Here is an 11,722-nt window from a genome sequence, read left to right as displayed (position 1 = left end):
TGTAGCCTAAGGCTACCCGAGAGAGCTTCAACTAATTCGGACCACAAGCCTCATTTTAGCAATGCACATCTTTGCCTGACTGGTGAACGGAGCATTTTGTAGGATAGTTGTAGCAATACATGCACAATGTTCAATGGAATGAATACATGTTTTCCTAACTCACTGTAATGCGGGGAATGTTCTTCTTGCCCTGATAGCCTTGCCCAGACATCTTCGCTCTTCTGTTCTTGCTGCGCTTAATGGACCGCTATCAATGGAATGGATGTTCAGAATAGTGCGGTTTGCCGGGTGGATTAGGCCGGTGTGGAATAGGCAGAGAAGTTAGCAGCAAAGAGGGTACAATTCCAAAAGGAGTCGTGCGTCCTAAAGGGGGAGGCCACCGCTCGTAGAATCTAGGGAAAGAACTGCAGCTCCAAATCACGTCCTCTCTCCTGTTCTCCGCTGATGCACCAAACCTTGCAAGACGGACTCAGACACTGAGACAGGGACAGATACTCTTGACTAAGCCCAACGTGCATGCGCAGAGCCCCGCCCTGACCCATTGAGAAATCAGGCACTATGCTATGCATTTCTCAACCTGGATTAGGGAGTACAGTAGGCTACAGTTATAGCTACACCCCTACTGCCTGCCCTGAATATACATTCCACGGCCTGTGCACGGTCTAGTTGTTGATTCTCTATGGTATGAAGTCATATTTCCTTGAGTTATTTTGGTTATGTCATCATTGAAGAATTTGGCCTAAAAACTTCATGATAACCATACAAAAATCATAGATCAATCCTGGAGCAATGTATAGGTATAAAAACACCATACATTTATGACATTATGTAATAGCTAATAAACAATATAAAGAACTATACTTTAGATCTATTAAATCACATAATGTTGATAAACCATTGATTGTAGCCTATACAGTAAGGGATTAACAGAAATTAGTGTGTTAGCCTACTCAGGAAATGGAAGGTAAATCAGAGGAGAGTCACGGGCTTAATCAATAAGTGCATAGACAAAGTTGCTTCCACAGTGACTATAGGAATTTATCCAAATAAAAAACCATGGATTACAGGCAATATCCGTAGAGCTACCACTTACAAAGACCGGGACACGGACATGGACCCATGCAAGAAAACCCGCTACGAACTCAGACGAGACATCAAACATGCAAAAGGACAATATAGGAGGAAGGCTGGAATCCTATTACATCGGCTCCAATGCTCGTCAGATGTGACAGGGCTTGCAGACTATAATGGATTACAAAGTGAAACCCAGCCGTGAGATGCCCAATGAAGCATAACTTTCAAATGGCCTAAATGACTTTAATGCTTGCTTCGAGGAAAACAAAAACCAAGTCCTACATGAAAGCCCCTGTTGTTCCGGATGACTGTGTGATCTCGCTCTCCATGGCTGATGTGAGTAAAGCTTTTAAACAAGTTAACATGTGCAAGGCCACCGGGCCAGACGGAATACAAAGGCATGTTCTCAGAGCATGCGCAGACCAGCTGGCAAGTGTCTGCACAGACATTTTCAATCTCTCCTTGTCCCAATCTCAACATGTTTCAAGCTGACCACCATTGTCCATGTTCTCAAGAACTCTAAGGTAACCTGCCTAAATGACTATCACCCTGTAGCACTCACATCTGTAATTATGAAGCGCTTTGAAAGGCTGGTCATGACACACATCAACACCATCATCCCAGACACCCTGGATCCACTCTAATTTGCATACCGCCCCAACAGATCCACAGGTGATACAATCTCAATTGCACTTCACATTGCCCTCTCCCACCTGGACACGATGGGTAATGACTATGTGAGAATGCTGCACATATTATACAACTCAGCATTCAACACCATAGTCCCCTCCAAACTCATCACCAAGCTTGGAGCCCTGAGACTGAACACCTCCCTCTGTAACTGGATCCTGGACTTCCTGACAGGCCGGCCCCAAGTGGAGAGGGTAGGCAACAACACCTCCGCCATGCTGACCCTCGACATGGGTGCCCCTCAGGGGTGCTCCTGTACTCCCTGTTCACCCACGACTTCGTGGCCATGCACGACTCCAACACCATCATCAAGTTTGCTGACGACACGACAGTGGTAGGCCTGATCACCGATGGCGATAAGACAGCCTACAGGTAGGAGGTCAGAAACTTGGCAGTGTGGTGCCAGGTGAACAACCTCTCCCACAACATCAGTAAGACCAAGGAGCTGATCGTGGACTACAGTAGAAAGTGGGGAGAGCACAACCCCATTCACATCGACAGGGCTGTAGTGGAGTGGGTAGAGAGCATCAAGTTCCTTGTCGTCCACATCCCTTAGGACTTAACATGGTCCAAACACACCCGCACAGTCATGAAGAGGGCACGACAGCGCCTCTTCCACCTCAGGAGGCTGAAAAGAGACATCACTGGGTCAGAGTTCCCTGCCATCCAGGACCTCTATATTAGGCAGTGTCAGTGGAAGGCCCAAATATTTGCCAAAGACTTCAGCCACCCAAGCCATAGACTGTTCACTCTGCTACCGTCCAGGCAAACGGTACCGGAGCATCGGCTCTCGGACCAACAGGCTCAGAGACAGATTCTACCCCCAAGCCATTAGACTGCTAAATAGCTATAAGACTGCTAAATAGTTAATTAAATGGTTACACAGACTATCTGCATTGACCCAATCCTGCATTGACTTTATGCACACTCACAAGACTAAACAGTGCCTTCAGAAAGTAGTCATATCCCTTGATTTATTCCACATTTTGTTGTGTCACAGTCTGAATTAAAAAATGATTAAATATATTTTTTCCCCACTTATGTTTATAGACATTTTTGCAAATTGATTGAAAATGAAATACAGAAATACCTAATTTATATAAGTATTCACACCCCTGAGTCAATACATGTTAGAATCATCTGTGGCAATGGTTACAGCTGTGAGTCTTTCTGGGTAAGTCTTTAAGAGCTTTGCACAACTGGATTGTACAATATTTGCCCATTATTCTTTTTGAAATTCTTCAAGCTCTGTCAAATTGGTTGTTGATCATTGCTAGACAACCATTTTCAAGTCTTGCCATATATTTTCAAGCAGATTTAACTCAAGACTAACTCGGCTACTCAGGAACATTCACTGTCTTCTTGGTAAGCAACACCAGTCTAGATTTGGCCTTGTGTTTTAAGTTACTGTCCTCCTGAAAGGTGAATTCATCTCCCAGTGTCCAGTGGAAAGCAGACTGAACCAGGTTTTCCTCTAGGATTTTGCCTGTGCTTAGCTCCATTCAGTTTCTTTTTTATCCTGAAAAACTCCACATACCCATAACATGATGCAGCCACCACTATGCTTGAAAATATGGAGAGTGGTACTCAGCAATGTGATGTATTGGATTTGTCCCAAACATAACACTTTGTATTCAGGACAAAATGTGAATTGCTTTGCCATATTTTTTGCAGTATTACTTTAATGCGTTGTTGCAAACAGGATGCAGGCTTTGGAATATTTTTATTCAGTACAGGCTTCCTTCTTTTCACTCTGTCAATTAGGTTAGTATTGGGGAGTAACTACAATGTTGTTGATCCATCCTCAGTTTTCTCCTATCACATCACTTAAACACTGTCACTGTTTTAAAGTCACCATTGGCCTCATGGTGAAATCCCTGAGCAGCTTCCTTCCTCTCCGGCAACTGAGTTAGGAAGGACGCCTGTATCTTTGTAGTGACTGAGTGTATTGATCCAAAGTGTAATGAATAACTTCACCATGCTCAAAGGAATATTCAAGGTATGCTTTTTTGCATTTCTATCTACCAATAGGTGCCCTTCTTTGCGAGGCATTGGAAACACTCCCTGGTCTTTGTGGTTGAATCTGTGTTTGAAATTCACTGCTCGACTGAGGTACCTTATATATAATTGTATGTGTGGGATACAGAGATGAGGTAGTCGTTAAAAAATCATGTTAAACACTATTATTGCACACAGAGTGAGTCAATGCAACGTATTATGTGACTTGCTAAGCACATTTTTACTCCTGAACTTATTTAGGCTTGCCATAAGAAAGGAGTCGAATAATTATTGACTGAGGACATTTCAGCTTTTCATTTTGAATTAATTTGTAAAAATGTCTAAAAATATAATTCCACTTTGACATTATGGCGTACTGTTTGTAGGCCAGTGACAAAAAATATTCAAAAAATAATACATTCAGGCTGTAACAACAAAATGTGGAAAAAGTCAAGGGTTGTGAATACACTGCTCAAAAAAATAAAGGGAACACTAAAATAACACATCCTAGATCTGAATGAATTAAATAATCTTATTAAATACTTTTTTCTTTATAGTTGAATGTGCTGACAACAAAATCACACAAAAATTATCAATGGGAATCAAATGTATCAACCCATGGAGGTCTGGATTTGGAGTCACCCTCAAAATTAAAGTGGAAAACCACACTACAGGCTGATCCAACTTTGATGTAATGTCCTTAAAACAAGTCAAAATGAGGCTCAGTAGTGTGTGTGGCCTCCACATGCCTGTATGACCTCCCTACAACACCTGGGCATGCTCCTGATGAGGTGGTGGATGGTCTCCTGAGGGATCTCCTCCCAGACCTGGACTAAAGCATCCGCCAACTCCTGGACAGTCTGTGGTGCAACGTGGCGTTGGTGGATGGAGCGAGACATGATGTCCCAGATGTGCTCAATTGGATTCAGGTCTGGGGAACGGGCGGGCCAATCCATAGCATCAATGCCTTCCTCTTGCAGGAACTGCTGACACACTCCAGCCACATGAGGTCTAGCATTGTCTTACATTAGGAGGAACCCAGGGCCAACCGCACCAGCACATGGTCTCACAAGGGGTCTGAGGATCTCATCTCGGTACCTAATGGCAGTCAGGCTACCTCTGGCGAGCACATGTGTGCCACCCCACACCATGACTGACCCACTGCCAAATCGGTCATGCTGGAGGATGTTGCAGGCAGCAGAACGTTCTCCACGGCGTCTCCAGACTCTGTCACGTCTGTCACATGTGCTCAGTGTGAACCTGCTTTCATCTGTGGTGTTCTCTGGCAAATGCCAAACCCCCACCTGTGGACGTCGGGCCCTCATACCACCCTCATGGAGTCTGTTTCTGACCGTTTGAGCAGACACATGCACATTTGTGGCCTGCTGGAGGTCATTTTGCAGGGCTCTGGCAGTGCTCCTCCTGCTCCTCCTTGCACAAAGGCGGAGGTAGCAGTCCTGCTCCTGGGTTGTTGCCCTCCTACGGCCTCCTCCACGTCTCCTGATGTACTGGCCTGTCTCCTGGTAGCGCCTCCATGCTCTGGACACTACACTGACAGACACAGCAAACCTTCTTGCCACAGCTCGCATTGATGTGCCATCCTGGGTGAGCTGCACTACCTAAGCCACTTGTGTGGGTTGTAGACTCCGTCTCATGCTACCACTAGAGTGAAAGCACCGCCAGCATTCAAAAGTGACCAAAACATCAGCCAGGAAGCATAGGAACTGAGAAGTGGTCTGTGGTCACCACCTGCAAAACCAGTCCTTTATTGGGGGTGTCTTGCTAATTGCCTATAATTTCCCCCTGTTGTCTATTCCATTTGCACAACAGCATGTGAAATGTATTGTCAATCAGTGTTGCTTCCTAAGTGGACAGTTTGATTTCACAGAAGTGTGATTGACTTGGAGTTACATTGTGTTGTTTAAGTGTTCCCTTAATTTTTTTGAGCAGTGTACTTTCAGAAGGCACTGTATATACACACTACATACACTCACACTACACTGACACTCTCACACAAAACCCACACACATAGCACACACACTTTCATACTCATCATATGCTGCTGCTACTCTGTTCTTTATTATTACTCTTTATATTATTATTTATTCTAATGCCTAGTCACTTAACCCTGCCTTCATGTAAAGATCTACCTTAAATACCTTGTACCCCTGCACATTGATCTGGTACTAGTACTTCCTTTATATAGCATTCTTGTTTATTTTATTTCTCTTGTGTTACTATTTTTTAACTCTGCATCATTGGGAAGGGCTCGTAAGCAAGTCTACACATTTACATTTACATCATTTAGCAGACGCTCTTATCCTACCTGTTGTATTCGGCGCATGTGACAAATAAAATTCGATTTCATATGATTTGAGAGAGGAATAAAATATACTTTACAGTAAGAGAGGATCTTTCAGAGCTCTGTGATCATTTCAGTGGACAAGACAAGGGGAGGAAGATAATAAGTGCACAGAGGGACTGCAGTAGACAAGGCAGTAAAGAGGAGCTTAGATAAGAGGCCTATTTAAAAAATAAAAAGAATAATTTATTACCTTCATTTAAGCAGGGAGTCAAAAGAGTCCAAGACACTGAACAGGGAATGAGAAGTAGCATGATCTACTCTGTGTTTTAGTGAGGAAGAAACACAGGAGCGGAAACCATAAAAGTCTAAATCACACAATTAGTACACAGTATCCATTATGCATAGAGCAAGTCATATGTTAAATTATAGGACAATGTCAATGTTAGAGTGCATGGTTTTATATACTTTAGCAGGTTTTTCTGTGGTCACACTGCAGCAGCCCAGCCTTTTATCGATCAAATCCCCAGCCTCTGGTCATCAAGCATGCACAGTCAGAGTGGCAGGAACCTCACAGGGTGTGTGTGTGTGTTTCCCTCCCACATATGCCAGACCTATACACCTAGTGCAGAGGGACCCTATATGGAACATCTATCTCAGTCAGCATCATGGCCAGCTCACAACAGGAACTACAGGAACTTCTCCCTCTGATGGATACTCCACCTAGCACAGCACAGGAAGTAATTGCCCATTGCATCACAGCGCCTCATGGGAAATGTAGGCAAACTCTACCTGATAATGTCCAGTCCATTGAAGAGTGATGTGAAGGATATCAGCTGTGTGCTAGCCCTGCTCTGGGTTTGCTTTCCCTATAGTCAATGATCCATACCACAATAACATGCACTGGCATATGGAACCTGATCCTCTAGGCTTGGTAGGCAATGGTTAAATAATCAACTAACTTTATGCAACTGGTAGTGCATACTCTGCACAAGGTAGTGCCTGAGGAACATGGAGGTATTGATTGAGTTAAGCCATTAGCTAAATGGTTTGGAAAGAGACTTGACTATATTACTGATTGGCAAGTTTCTAGAGATCCCAATGAACTCATTTCTGCATGACTGTGTTGATTTATTTCTGCTTTATCTGTGAGAGGCAAACATACATATTCTACAGAGAGATATATGAAAGAAACAAAAATACATTTAATTTATTTTCACCACCCAAAAAAGTATGAAAATGTGTGCACTCACTACTGTAAATCGCTCTGGATAAGAGCATCTACTAAAAGACAAAAATGCACAATTTCATCCAGTGACAAAGCAGAAACATCTGCAGCTCTCTTACCCTATCATCCAGGTTTTGCAGGGCTGATTTTCCTCTGCTCTCCCGTATCTCGACCCTTGGCAGGGAGATGTCCGTCTGCTTGTCAATGACCCGTCCGTCACTCCTGCTACTGCCCCCCGGCAGTGACTGGAAATCCAACGTCTTGCTGTCGCCAGAGCCTTCAACTGGACAGAACATGCCACAGAATTTCTGCCGTGGCTTGGGGCTACCCGAGCCCATGTCCTTGAAGAAGGCAGGGACTTCCCCGGTAGTCGACATGATTCCACAGTGCGTTTGCTGAGTTCTGAACCCTTGTAGCGCTGCTTGTAAATTGCGATCTGTAAACTTGGACAGCCACCGCCTTATCGGTTGATAGCGCAGGTGGTCGCACCTTGAACGATATCAGCGCTGAATGAAAATGCTGTATCTGTCTTCACTGCTGAAAGGCAGAATAACACGCGTCATCAATTACGATATGTAAAAAACGAAAAATCTTAAAGTACAATTACTTGCTTAGCTCATCTCAAGCAATAACTCAGAGATACAGTACATTCAGACTGCACAATATTTTCACCAGGACCTATCATTTTCATAGCATCATACGATTTTGAGACAAGGTGTAATCTGTTACACTCAGATAATTGCTTACCTGTACTCGTGTAGCTAGAAAATATAACCCATGTAGCCTAAATGCAAAACATGAACAAATTATCCAATAACATGTCCAACCTAACATAGCCAAATTTCTCACTAACCTATCCCAATGGGCAATGAGTTTGAGAGATGCCGAGAAGGTATACCTTTAAACTGCAAGCAAACTCCTCCACAGTGACTGGTGCTCAGATATGGCTGGAGGACATCAGAGTATAGCCATATGTCCGGAAGTGATGCCCAAAAATGAACAGTGAACTCACTGGCATAGGACAATGCTTTGTCAATCAAATCTCATCAGAGCTCATCTGTTGCCCCTATCTATGAAGTGTAGCCTATTACTTAGAGGGGTATGGTCACTATGGTGTCAATCAAAAGCCTCATACACTGGTCCTACTGTGATTTGCAGCTGAGAGGTTAGTGGTGAGAAATCTGCTTCAATAAATGTATTTTATTGTATTAAATTGTGGCTAACTGAAAACTTGAATTTTGAACAATCTGCAGAATGGGGTCAAAAGGCAGTCCGAGCACATCTCACAGATTGCTACCTCACACCCAGCTCAATAATGAAGGGAGCTGTCCTTTCAGCACCATCCCATTCTGTGTGACTGGGAAAGTCTGCCGCACAAGTGACGGTTGAGCTGAGAGCTCTGGCAGGAGTTGCTAATGTTCTGAATTCTTTCTCCCTTGCTCACACATGTAAAAAAACAAAAAAAAAACATGACTCAACTAGATTCTGGAGACAAATCACATTTTATAACTAAATTTGCCCCTCTGGGCATTCCATCCGCATATGGAGTGCATGGTCCAAGCATTACAAAACAGATTGTGTTCAAAGAGTTGTAAATCCATTTTATGCACTGTTGCTCATTTGTTACACTGTCACAGAAACAAAACTCTGACGTTGATGCACTTGCATCCATCCCCCAGTGGTTAGAGAATGTATTTTCTGTGTCTGGATTAACAGGTAGTGCACAGCAATGATCACTGCTTTCTTTCGGTAACACATGCACACACACACACTTTCTCCATCCCGCCTCCTACCCCATGTCATCTCCTCCTCCTACACCTTCCCCACATGGAACCTCAGAACACCTGCTTCCAGCCAATCCAGAGGCGGCAAGTTCCCAAGCTCCTCCCATTGCAGCTTGTTGTGTTACCATGGGTTACAGGGTGGTGGCCAGCTCTGTGTGTCCTTCTCCAGTGAAAACTGTAAGTCGCTTTGGATAAAAGCGTCTGCTAAATGGCATATTATATTATTTATATTATTAAAACATAACCCTCCCAATCTCAACAGGCCAGACTTCCTACAACACACTCAAACTACATTCATGCATGCTTTTACTGATATTATCTAAAGAAAAAAATGGAGAAGGACATACATACATATTATGAAGGAGGAATGATGTGTATGCATGCATTATTACAAAGCAAGCAGAACTGAATTCTAGGATAATTGATATTTGTATCTCCGGAATGCCAAACAAAATCCCCCCTTCATTGATTACCATCAATTACTGTTCTGTCCCATGTCCCACTGGTTAGAGAAGAATGGGAGTGAGGGTGGACTTTTCTTGGATACTGCTCAACAGCCTACTGACTCAGCAGATTCATTCAGCCATCCTGACTGTTTATCCAAGTCAGCCACTTTGCCACATGCCAGACTGAGGATCAACGGGTTCAGTGCAATTGTGTTAAGATCAAGTTACACTGCACCTTACAGTCTGACTCTCAGTGTCTGTGTATTGTCAGAGTGTACAAGGAATGCATAACTAACCATCTTGATACACATAAGTAATTTCTACTGAACATGCATTTCATATAGGTAACAAGCATACATAGACACACTACAGGTCCCCAGCCTTCCCGAACACACAAAGCACAGGCATGCCTCATACATATCTTCACCACTAGAGGACAGTAGGCTATTCTTTATAGGGACTGAAAATGAAACAATGTAAACCTCCGCTCAGTCAGTGCTACAAATCAAACTTCTGTCACTGGAGCTATCTGTTTAATTCCTGAGTTACTGATAAACCACATGCAGACAGAGACAGCTAATTCCTGTGTGGCATCCGTGAGCTGTTTCAAATTGCACAAAATCAATGCTTGCCATTGGTGTCCCAGGCAGGGGTTCTACTCCAGTTACATGCCGGGAAGTAACATTGCCGTGGGGTTAAGGGTCAGAATGACTGAGCTAGAAGCATGGGGTATTGACTGACGGCAGCTCTTGGAGAGTGTTGTTCAACAGTTGTCGGTGAGACGTCTATATCTGTGCTGTGCCTACAGGAAGCCTGAGGCCACTAAAGGGGTTTCACTGATTGATAATTCAACCTGGGTAGACGTAACAAAGTAAACGTAAATCCGGGACACTCCAATTAGTATGATATCTTACATTTCATATGGTATGTATTAATTTGTCCATCGTCCATTTCGTATATGTTACAAATTGCAATTTGTACAATATGTTAAGAATTGTAATTCGTACAAAATGTTACGGATTTGCAAACTTATAATTTGTAACGAATTCCAATTTCTTGTGGCTAACGTTGGCTAGGTGGCTAACGTTAGCTAGGCTAGGGGTTAAGGTTAGGAGTTAGGTTAAAGCGTTAGGTTAAAGGGTTAGGCTAAGGGTTAGCTAATATGCTAAGTAGTTACAAAGTAGCTAAAAAGTAGTAGCAAAGTTTCTATTTAGATAAAATGCTAAAGTTGTCTGTGATGAAAATCGAACATGCAATCTTGGGTTGCTGCTAGATGATCGCATTATACGTCTACTCATCCACCCCGACCAACCACCCTACTTTTGTTGTGTGTGAGTATGTGTGTGTGTGTGTGTGAGAGAGGGGGGGGGGGGGTAGTTATCTTCCAGTCATGGAGCTTAAAAAGATCCAAAATCACGTTACAAGCATCAACACAGAGTGTTATGTCAGTGTTGACTCCATGCACTTACAGTGAGGGAATAAAGTATTTGATCCCCTGCTGATTTTGTACGTTTGCCCACTGACAAAGAAATGATCAATCTATAATTTTAATAGTAGGTTTATTTGAACAGTGAGAGACAGAATAACAACAACAAAAAAATCAAGAAAAACGCATGTCAAAAATGTTATTAAATTGATTTGCATTTTGATGAGGGAAATAAGTATTTGACCCCCTCTCAATTAGAAAGATTTCTGGCTCCCAGGTGTCTTTTATACAGGTAACGATCTGAGATTAAGAGCACACTCTTAAAGGGAGTGTTCCTACTCTCAGCTTGTTACCTGTATAAAATAAACCTGTCCACAGAAGCAATCAATCAATCAGATTCCAAAGAGCTCTCCAAGGATGTCAGGGACAAGATTGTAGACCTACACAAGGCTGGAATGGGCTACAAGACCATCGCCAAACAGCTTGGTGAGAAGGTGACAACAGTTGGTGCGATTATTCGCAAATGGAAGAAACACAAAAGAACTGTCAATCTCCCTCGGCCTGGGGCTCCATGCAAGATCTCACCTCGTGGATTGCAAAGATCATGAGAACGGTGAGGAATCAGCCCAGAACTACACAGGAGGATCTTGTCAATGATCTCAAGGCAGCTAGGACCATAGTCACCAAGAAAACAATTGGTAACACACTACGAAGTGATGGACTGAAATCCTGCAGCGCCCGCAAGGTCCCCCTGCTCAAGAAAGCACATATACA

Source organism: Coregonus lavaretus (genome assembly GCF_964263955.1).
Source record: "Coregonus lavaretus genome assembly, chromosome: 4".
Classification (NCBI taxonomy): Eukaryota; Metazoa; Chordata; class Actinopteri; order Salmoniformes; family Salmonidae; genus Coregonus; species Coregonus lavaretus.
The sequence above is the reverse complement of the archived record's forward strand: the minus strand, read 5'-3'. Positions refer to the sequence as shown.